The sequence below is a fragment of the Falco naumanni genome, chromosome W (assembly GCF_017639655.2).
Source record: "Falco naumanni isolate bFalNau1 chromosome W, bFalNau1.pat, whole genome shotgun sequence".
NCBI lineage: Eukaryota > Metazoa > Chordata > Aves > Falconiformes > Falconidae > Falco > Falco naumanni.
Window position 1 is genome coordinate 3,816,533 of NC_054079.1, and position 8,750 is coordinate 3,825,282.

The window sequence follows — 8,750 nt, forward strand, 5'->3', positions numbered from 1 at the left end:
GTTTGTCTAGTTTGGAGAAAAGGAGGCTGAGGGGTGACCTCATTGCTCTCTATGGCTTCCTGAGGAGGGGAAGTGGAGAGGGAGGTGCTGATCTCTTCTCCCTGGGATCCAGTGACAGGACGTGTGGGAATGGTTCAAAGCTGTGTCAGGGGAGGTTCAGACTTGGTATTAGGAATTGTTTCTTTGCTGAGATGGTGGTCAAACACTGGAACAGGCTTCCTAGAGAGGTGGTCAATGCCCCATGCCTGTCAGTGTTTAAGAAGCATTTGGACAAGGCGCTTAATAACATGCTTTAACTTTTGGTCAGCACTGAATTGGTCAGGCAGTTGGACTAGGTCATTATAGGTCCCTTCCAACTGAACTATTCTATTCTGTTCTGTTCTGTTCTGTTCTATCAATAATAAGGAAGAGAGAAGTCTGTGGAGATGTGCATATAACACCTGCATCATATACATGGGATGGGCAAAGTTGGAGGTCCCATCCCCAGCACACAGGAGGAGACAGAGATGGATTGGAAGGGCAGCACGGACAGAGGTGAAAGAGCTCCTGATGAGAATAACCATCTCTGGTTATTAACCAGAACCAGGTCTGGGATCCCAAGCTGGGGTTTATAGACCAACTAAGCAGATGTGTTCAGAATGCCGATCAGAATACTCATCCCTTTGTTTTTCAATTATTAAAAATATATGGTTGGGGAACTGCATGCAGAAATTAAATGTTTCTTTATTATATATTTTTATTCAGTTTATAGCCCTCAAGAGATAAAGGAATATGTACAGACAATTTATTTGACAGGAAATGCATGTCTCTCTGGAGAATAAAGTACACTATATGATATGTTTTTTACCACTCTCATCTTGCAATGGTTTGTGCTCCAATTTATTCTGATTTGTGTAACTGAATCAGCAAAAGACATTCTGGGTGCTTTAAAACCAAAGATTGCTTCTTCCACAAATTCATTATCATCAGGCAGAATTAAAAATGCCCCAAATCTATTCTGAAGGTCATAACAGCTCTTTTTGGAACCATGTCTTCTGCATTCCATATATTTTTCAGTTTTCCAGAGATACCAAACAGGGATAACTGAACAGACTGGGAAAAAAGGAAGTATGGAAGAAAAAGTTAAATAATTTGTATTTCAGATCAGCAAGTGAAGCAATTCTCTGATCATTAATTTTCTGAATACTGAAGGAATAAGAAATAAATTCTGATTAATTAATTTTGTGTTGTGCTGCTATAAGGATAAGTAACTGTATGTATTGGGCTTGCATGGCAAGGTTTTGGTAGCAGGGTGTCTACAGGGGTGACTTCTGTGAAAAACTGCTAGAAGCTTCTCCTATGTCCCATAGAGCAAATGCCAACCAGCTCAAAGACAGACAAGCCATTGGCCAATGCTGGGCCAATCAGTGATGTTGGTAGCGCCTTTGTGATAACATATTTAAGAAGGGGAAAAACTGCTGCATAACAGCAACTGCAGAGGGAGGAGTGAGACTATGTGAGAGCGACAACTCTGCAGACACCAAGGGTAGTGAAAAAGGAGGGGGAGGAGGTACTCCAGGTGCCAGAGTAGAACAGTGGAGCAGATATCCAACTGCAGCCCACAGAGGACCTAATGCCAGAGCAGGTGGACATGCCTTAAGGAGGCTGAGACCCTGTGGAGAGCCTGCACTGTAGCAGGCTCCTGGAAGGACCTGTGGACCCATGGATAGAGGACACAGTGGAGTACTTTGATCCTGAAGGACTGCATCCCATGGAAAGGTCCCACACTTGAGCAGTTCGTGAATAACTGCAGCCTATGGGAAGAACTCATGTTGGAGAAGTTCCTGGAAGACTGTCTCTTGTGGGTGGGACCCCATGCTGGAGCAGGGGAAGAGTGTGAGGACTCCTCCCCCTGAGGAGGAAAAAGCGGTGTATGATGAACTGACCATGATGAACCCCCTTCCACATCTCCCTGTTGCTGCTGGGGGGGAAGAAGTAGAGAAATCAGGACTGAAATTATGCCCAGGAACAAGGGAGAGGTGGGGGTAAGGTGTTTTAAAATTTAGTTTTTATTTTCTCATTATCCTACTCTGTTTAGGAATTGTAATAAATTAAACTAATTTCCCCGAGCATAGTCTGTTTTTCCCATGACAGTAATTGCTGAGTGATCTCCCTGTCCTTATCTCGACCCATGAACCTTTAGTCATATTTTTCTCCCTCTGTCCAGCTGAGGAGGGGGAGTGATAGAGTGGCCTTGGTGGGCACGTGGCATCCAGCCAAGGTCAACCCACCACATTGTAGTAAAGAAATTTTGAGTGATTCCATTATTGTTTGTCCAAGCAGAAAAAAAAAACAACACACCACCTTATTGTTTCTCCTAAAATAATCTGATAAACCTGCTAATTTCAATTATGAATATTAAAAAGATAAATATTTTAATGGGTTTGTATTTACATTTGTTTTGGGGGCTTAGAAGCCAAAAATTGTTTTCAATACAGATTTGAAAGTGATGCACAGAAGAAAAGTATCCGTTTATCTTCTTGTTTCTGTCAAATAAAGACCTGCACCAGTATAAGCTAGGGGTTGAACTGCTGGAAGGCATCTCTGCAGAGAAGGACCTGGGAGTCCTGGTGGACAGCTAATTGCCCATGAGCCAGTAGTGTGCCCTTGTGGCCAAGAAAGCCAATGAGATCCTGGGGGGCACAGTAGGAGGAGTGTGGCCAGCAGGTCGAGGGAGGTTATCCTCCCCCTCTACTCTGCCCTGGTGAGGCCCCATCTGGTGTACTGTGTCCGGTTCCGGGCTCCCCAGTTCAAGAGAGGCAGGGAACTCCTGGAGAGGGTCCAGTGGAGAGGACTATGAAGATAATGATGAGGGGACTGGAGCATCTCCCTTATGAGGAAAGGCTGAGAGAGCTGGGCCTGTTTAGCCTGGAGAAGACTGAGAGGAGATCTTATCAATGCTTTCAAATATCTTAAGGGTGAGTGTCAAGAGGATGGGACCAGGCTCTTTTCAGTGGTGCCCAGTGACAGGACAAGGGGCAACGGGCACAAACTGTGACACAGGAAGTTCCATCTGAATATGAGGAAGAATTTCTTTACTTTGAGGGTGACAGAGCAGTGGAACAGGCTGCCGAGAGAGACTGTGGAGTCTCCTTCTCGGGAGACTTTCAAAACCTACCTGGATGTGATTCTGTGCAACCTGCTGTAGGTGAACCTGCTTTAGCAGGGAGTTGGACTATATGATTTCCAGAGGTCCCTTCCAATCCTGACCATTCTGTGTTTCTGTGATATGCTTTTACAATGGTGTATCCATGAGAGTTCATATTTTCAGCCCAAATGCCCCTCAGCTCTTGAATACCAGTCAAATTGCAGACATCTTTTAGTCACAAACCTAAGTCTATTTATGAGAGTAGAAAGTTTTTATGATGAGAAAGCATTACAATTAAGTCTAAAAAGATTTTCTTTGATGTATGGAAATTTCTAATTAAATTCTAATGCACAAGTGGTAAAAAAAACTTTAAGCACAATAAAAGCATCAACATTTATTAGCTCAAGTGCCAGTGCTAGATTTTGGAAGAGCACAGTCTGTGTGAGCTTATTACCAAGAGAGACTTAAAATGTCTTTGGATCTGGGTGCCATCTTTGTTGCTTCTGCTTAGATCAAGACATAACTCCTGGGGTAACTCTGTTTATTTCACTGATAATACACATTACAGAAAGCTTCAGTAGGTCTCTTACCATTAGTAATTGTATGACTCGGTAGTTTACAACATTTTGGAGATAAAGCTCAGCTGATTACAGAGTGCTTTCTAAGTGAAGAGATGCAATTACACCACCTAGTTGACCTTGTCTGTTCAGGAATCCTTTTAAGTACACAGTTTCATAGGGGTGGAAGAATTAAAGGACTCAGACAAAGCAATTGTGTTGATCATGATGAATGCACTAGTGCAATGACTTTGAAAGTGTAAACTCTTGAACTGAGCTTAGAAATTATTTTAACTGTGATTTATATAAACATTTCACAACCTGCTCCATAGCAAGCCTGTGTCCCTACTATGCTAAGATAAGATTAACTTATAGTGCTTAGAAGTATGCAGAAATTGTTTAACATATAAACTTATAGGAATGTTTTACTCTTTTTTAGCAGAACATTTACATTTTATCTGAAGAAAAAGTAATATACTGTTGTAGCAACATTAAAGGGTTGTTGGAAACTTTAATAAAGCTAATACAATATTGTCAAAGTTTTATATTAAAATGTGAGATTTCATTGGCTCAACCTCATGATGGCAGCTGCAAAGCTATTGTTATATGTGCTGTTATATTAACTGTAGAAGAATGGCTGCAGAAGCATGGCCTTAGAATCTCTGAAGATCTGCACAATCCAGGCCTGGTATTAGAATAGGCCGGCAATTAGAATTGTGCTGAAGTTGTTGTGCGGAAGTTAACAAGAAAGGTAGCCTTGAGCTATTCTCGAATCCTGAGACCAAGTAATTATGTTGTGCCAACAGGCCATGGCTGTAACAAGATACAGCTGCTGGGAAAGAAGGTGCAGGGCCAGGAAAGATAGGGAGCGGTATGGGAATATAGGGAGTAACAAACTACAAGGCTGAAGCATAGCAACACAATTAGCTACATGGATAGAATGCTTATTTTAGTCATGATAATTAGAGGTGTGAGAACCGCACGCGTTTAGAGACTACTAACCAATTATATTTCTGCTTTACGAATATGCATGTGTATCGGTTCTATATAAGTAGTGTTAGAAACTAATAAAATTGAGCAAGATGAATAACTCATATTTAGCGTCTTCTTGACTCCGGCAAACCCTTCTTCCAAAAATTAACCACTGCCCTCCAGCTTGCTGCCCTTCCACTAAAGCAAGAAAATCATCTGCTTAAAGAGGAAGAAGGAATAGGTGGCAGGAGTTGGAGGGACAGAATTTAATGGTTTTCTGGTTAAGGCCTGAGACTGAAAGGCAAGTGATCTGGGCCAAGAATTTCAAAAGTAGATTCCAGATTCAGACATCTTAAATCCATTCTCCCTGTTATTTTCTGTTGACTGGCTTTAGGCTGCAGGAGGTGCCCTGCCAATAGAAAATGCCAGGCACAGAGAATTGGGTGGAATTTAGGATGTGTGAATTGTAGACAATGCCTATATACAATCATAGAAACACAGTCCTGTTGGCATTTTAAAACCATTTCAAAGACCCCACAGTCATAGGCAACTAATTTAAGTAAGTTGGCTTATTTTTTTCTTTTTTCCCCAGATCTTTTGGTTTGCTGCAGTGAGGACTGCACAACATACAATTATTCTGAAAATTCACAGCTTTTGAAAAACAGTACAATAGCAAAAAAGAAAAAAAAAAAAAAGATCCAGCATACTGCTTGGTTTGCTCTGGTGTAAGCTCAAAGGAAAAGTTGTTCTTAATAGACAAATTATGTTTGTCAGTTTTAATCTTTCACTGATTTTTGTCCTATGGAGGTATGTGTTATGCCAAGAAAGCCAAATAGTCCTCTTCTCTCCAAGCAAAGATGTTGCCTGTGGAGCCTTGACTTTTATAAATCAAGGGAAGTCACTTTTCCTGGAAAATGCAAAAGTATGTGGGAGATGAAGCAAGGAATTGAACATATTTATAGCAATCTACTCCTACTTTCAACAGCAATTAAACAAAAACAAAAACAAAAACAAAAACAAAAACAAAAAACAAAAACAAAAACAAAAACAAAAACCCAGAGATATTTTACTGGTTTAGAACATCAGAAAGCTCTGTACCTTTCAAGATTAGGTTGTCAGACATCTCCATATGTATTCAGTTTATATCATTTATTTGAGGAAAACTATCTTCTTGCTATCTGCATAATCTCTTGTCTTATTTCCATTCTGCACAAACCACTAGCTCTGATGCCTCATTGCTTAATTCTTCCTGGAGCATGTCCATGTCTTTTGGTACCATTATGAACCACCACAGCACATTTCTCTCTCATTAAGGGTCTGATCCAAACTACACTAATAACTTGTGAATCAGCCACTTGGCTTCCAGAAGCCTTGTGTCAAACTTCAGTTCCCATCAAAAACCTTACCATATTTGCCAACCCACCTGGAAATATATGAACAGATCATGTTCAGGAGGACCTTATTTCTCTCAACTTTTAAACAAGCTATCACAAAACCCCCATTGTTACTATAGTCCCTAAAGGAACACAGAGCTTTAAGCAAAGTAAGTGCATAAATGGCACTGTGAACTATGATATATTATTAGCAGAACATCTCAAGGGCACTGTGATTCAAATGTGGATTTCAACTAGCAAAGGGAAGAGGCAGAAATAGAACCACATGCATTTAGTTCTGTCTGTCCACAACACTGAATGGAGGATAGCTGCAGCAGCTTTAACTCAGCTTGTACATTTTGTCTTGGTTCTAATTTAAGCACAACTATTTCTGATGCCATCTGCATGCAGGATTAGAAGTAGACAATGTACTAAAATGGAAATTTGAAAATCCTGGAGGAGCAATGTGCCTTCAGTTGCATCCTATCCCAATCTTCTGTGCTTTGCTCCCACCTAGGGGGTGATGGACTTTTTTGTTCATTTACATTGCCAGTCTGAAAACACCATGACTACCCAGAACAGATAAATTCTATGCTTTGGGCCACCCAAATGATGATTTTTGGCTACCCAGGCTCTTGCAGGTCAGTGAGATCCCAGAACCCCTCCATAGAGTTAGAACATAGGGAGAATTATAGCTCTGCTACATATGCCCTCCACAGTGATGGCTTTGGGACCCCAACTAATGGGATAGTGTCACCATAATTTATATATGTCATTAACCCCTGTGTCATGAGAACCTAAGCTTTCTTGCCAATAACAGTCATCCTAATTAAGAAGCATATATCAGGCTAATTATTATCATGCTTTAGTGTCTGAGATCATCCTGCCTTTGTCTCATGTCCAAAAGTTGAAAGAAACTTACTGTAAGTTAAAGAAAATACTCCAAAAACCTCTCAATATGCCAGTTGTAGCTGGGCCAAGCAATGACTAATGGGGACTGCCCATGAGTGTAGGCAGTTGGTCTGTACAGTCAGATTTGAGCTTGGATTCACTAAATTCCACACTTTAACTCTTCTATCATGGAGGACCCATTCCTCCTGATAACTGTAAGTTAATGACGTCTCAACCTTTAAGTTTTCAGGTAATTGGTTGGTAAGATTAGAGAAGATATATTTTCCTAAGTGTTTTTCAGAAGTGCCATAATTAACAGTCTATAAATTTTTTTTCATCTTCTTCGTCACTTAGTTGGCAACTAGTCTAAGGTCAAAGAATTCTTTTCCTAGGACAACTGGTCAACATCTTTTGCTCACATATTCAGGCTTAAATTTCCAGATTTGTAACTGGGAAGGGACTCATTGCCAGGTCAGATTGGCAAGGACACTGGAGACTTTTTGCCTTCCTCTGCACTGCTAAGCATGGATTGCTTGCTGGTTTATCTGTTTCTCACCTAATCAGGTCTTGGGCACTGGTGGAACTTGGACAAGGTCTGCTTTCACTCCCTGGCATGAAAAAATTTAGTCTCTGAGACACTGAGGGGCTTCAATGTAACCAAAATTATTGAGCACAATAGAGAAGTGGCTGAAATCAAATGATTGACAATATTTAGTCTTAAATTATAGAAATAGAGAAAACAATGGAATCATTTGAGACTTCCATTGGGAACTGTAAAAGACTGAGCAATAGCCACAGGGATAGAAAATGAAAGTAAAGACTCCATAGATCTGAGTCTCCTCCAAAGTCAACAACAGCAGAATGAATTTTAGGGACGAATCCCTGAAACAGTATTGTTTCAAGTATAAGAAAGCAGCATCAACCCTTTAAGAAAGAAATTCTTGCACGTAAACACATTTTGTAACATAGGATAGTAGGTCCCAATACTATCAGTGAATGGGCAGAAGAGGATGATCTGCTGACTCCTGGAGTCATATTATTGTTCTGCTTCCCAAGGCTGAGTTCACTGTTTAACAGCAAAGGAAGGAATGTTTCTATTTAATGATCGGCTCATGACATCATCTAGAGATCTGGTTTTCCTTCAGTATTATTGGGTCAGCTCTGATATTAGGAAAAACTTCTATGTTCAGATTTAGAAAATTCAGAAGTAGTTCCTATAATCTCCATTCATCCATACTTCCATACAAAGGAAGTACTTCCATACATCCATTCAAAATAGGCAGTGCCTTGTTTGCACACATAGAACTTCTTCAAATACAGACCAACATAGCAAATGATGAGGTATCTTCCATAAAATATCACTAAAACTTTGGAGCATAGGTGGAAATGTGCATTTTTATGAATATACCTATGTGTGCATGTATATACTTTGTATACATACACATTTAACTACACTATTTGTGTTTTAGATCAATCCACCAAACATTGCTTTTCTGATTTAGGGTGCTTCTATATAAAAAATACTATCTCCCGTACCAACATAAAGTAATAACATTTTTTTTTCTTTCTTTCTTTGAGGGGGAATAGAAAGAACCCAGCTCCTACACTTCAAAGTACTTGAATATTCTGGGTGCCTGCTCCTGCCTTTTATTCACAGAATAGGCTAAGGAGAGCTAATCCTTTCTTCCAGCAATTCCCTATGTGTTAGGTGCAATAGTGATTTCTTCTCTTCCATCATCCATTTTCAGTATTGATTATTTACTATATAAAAATGGCATCACACATTTTACGTATGTGCCCAACAGCCACATGGTTCTTAGTGAGCACTGG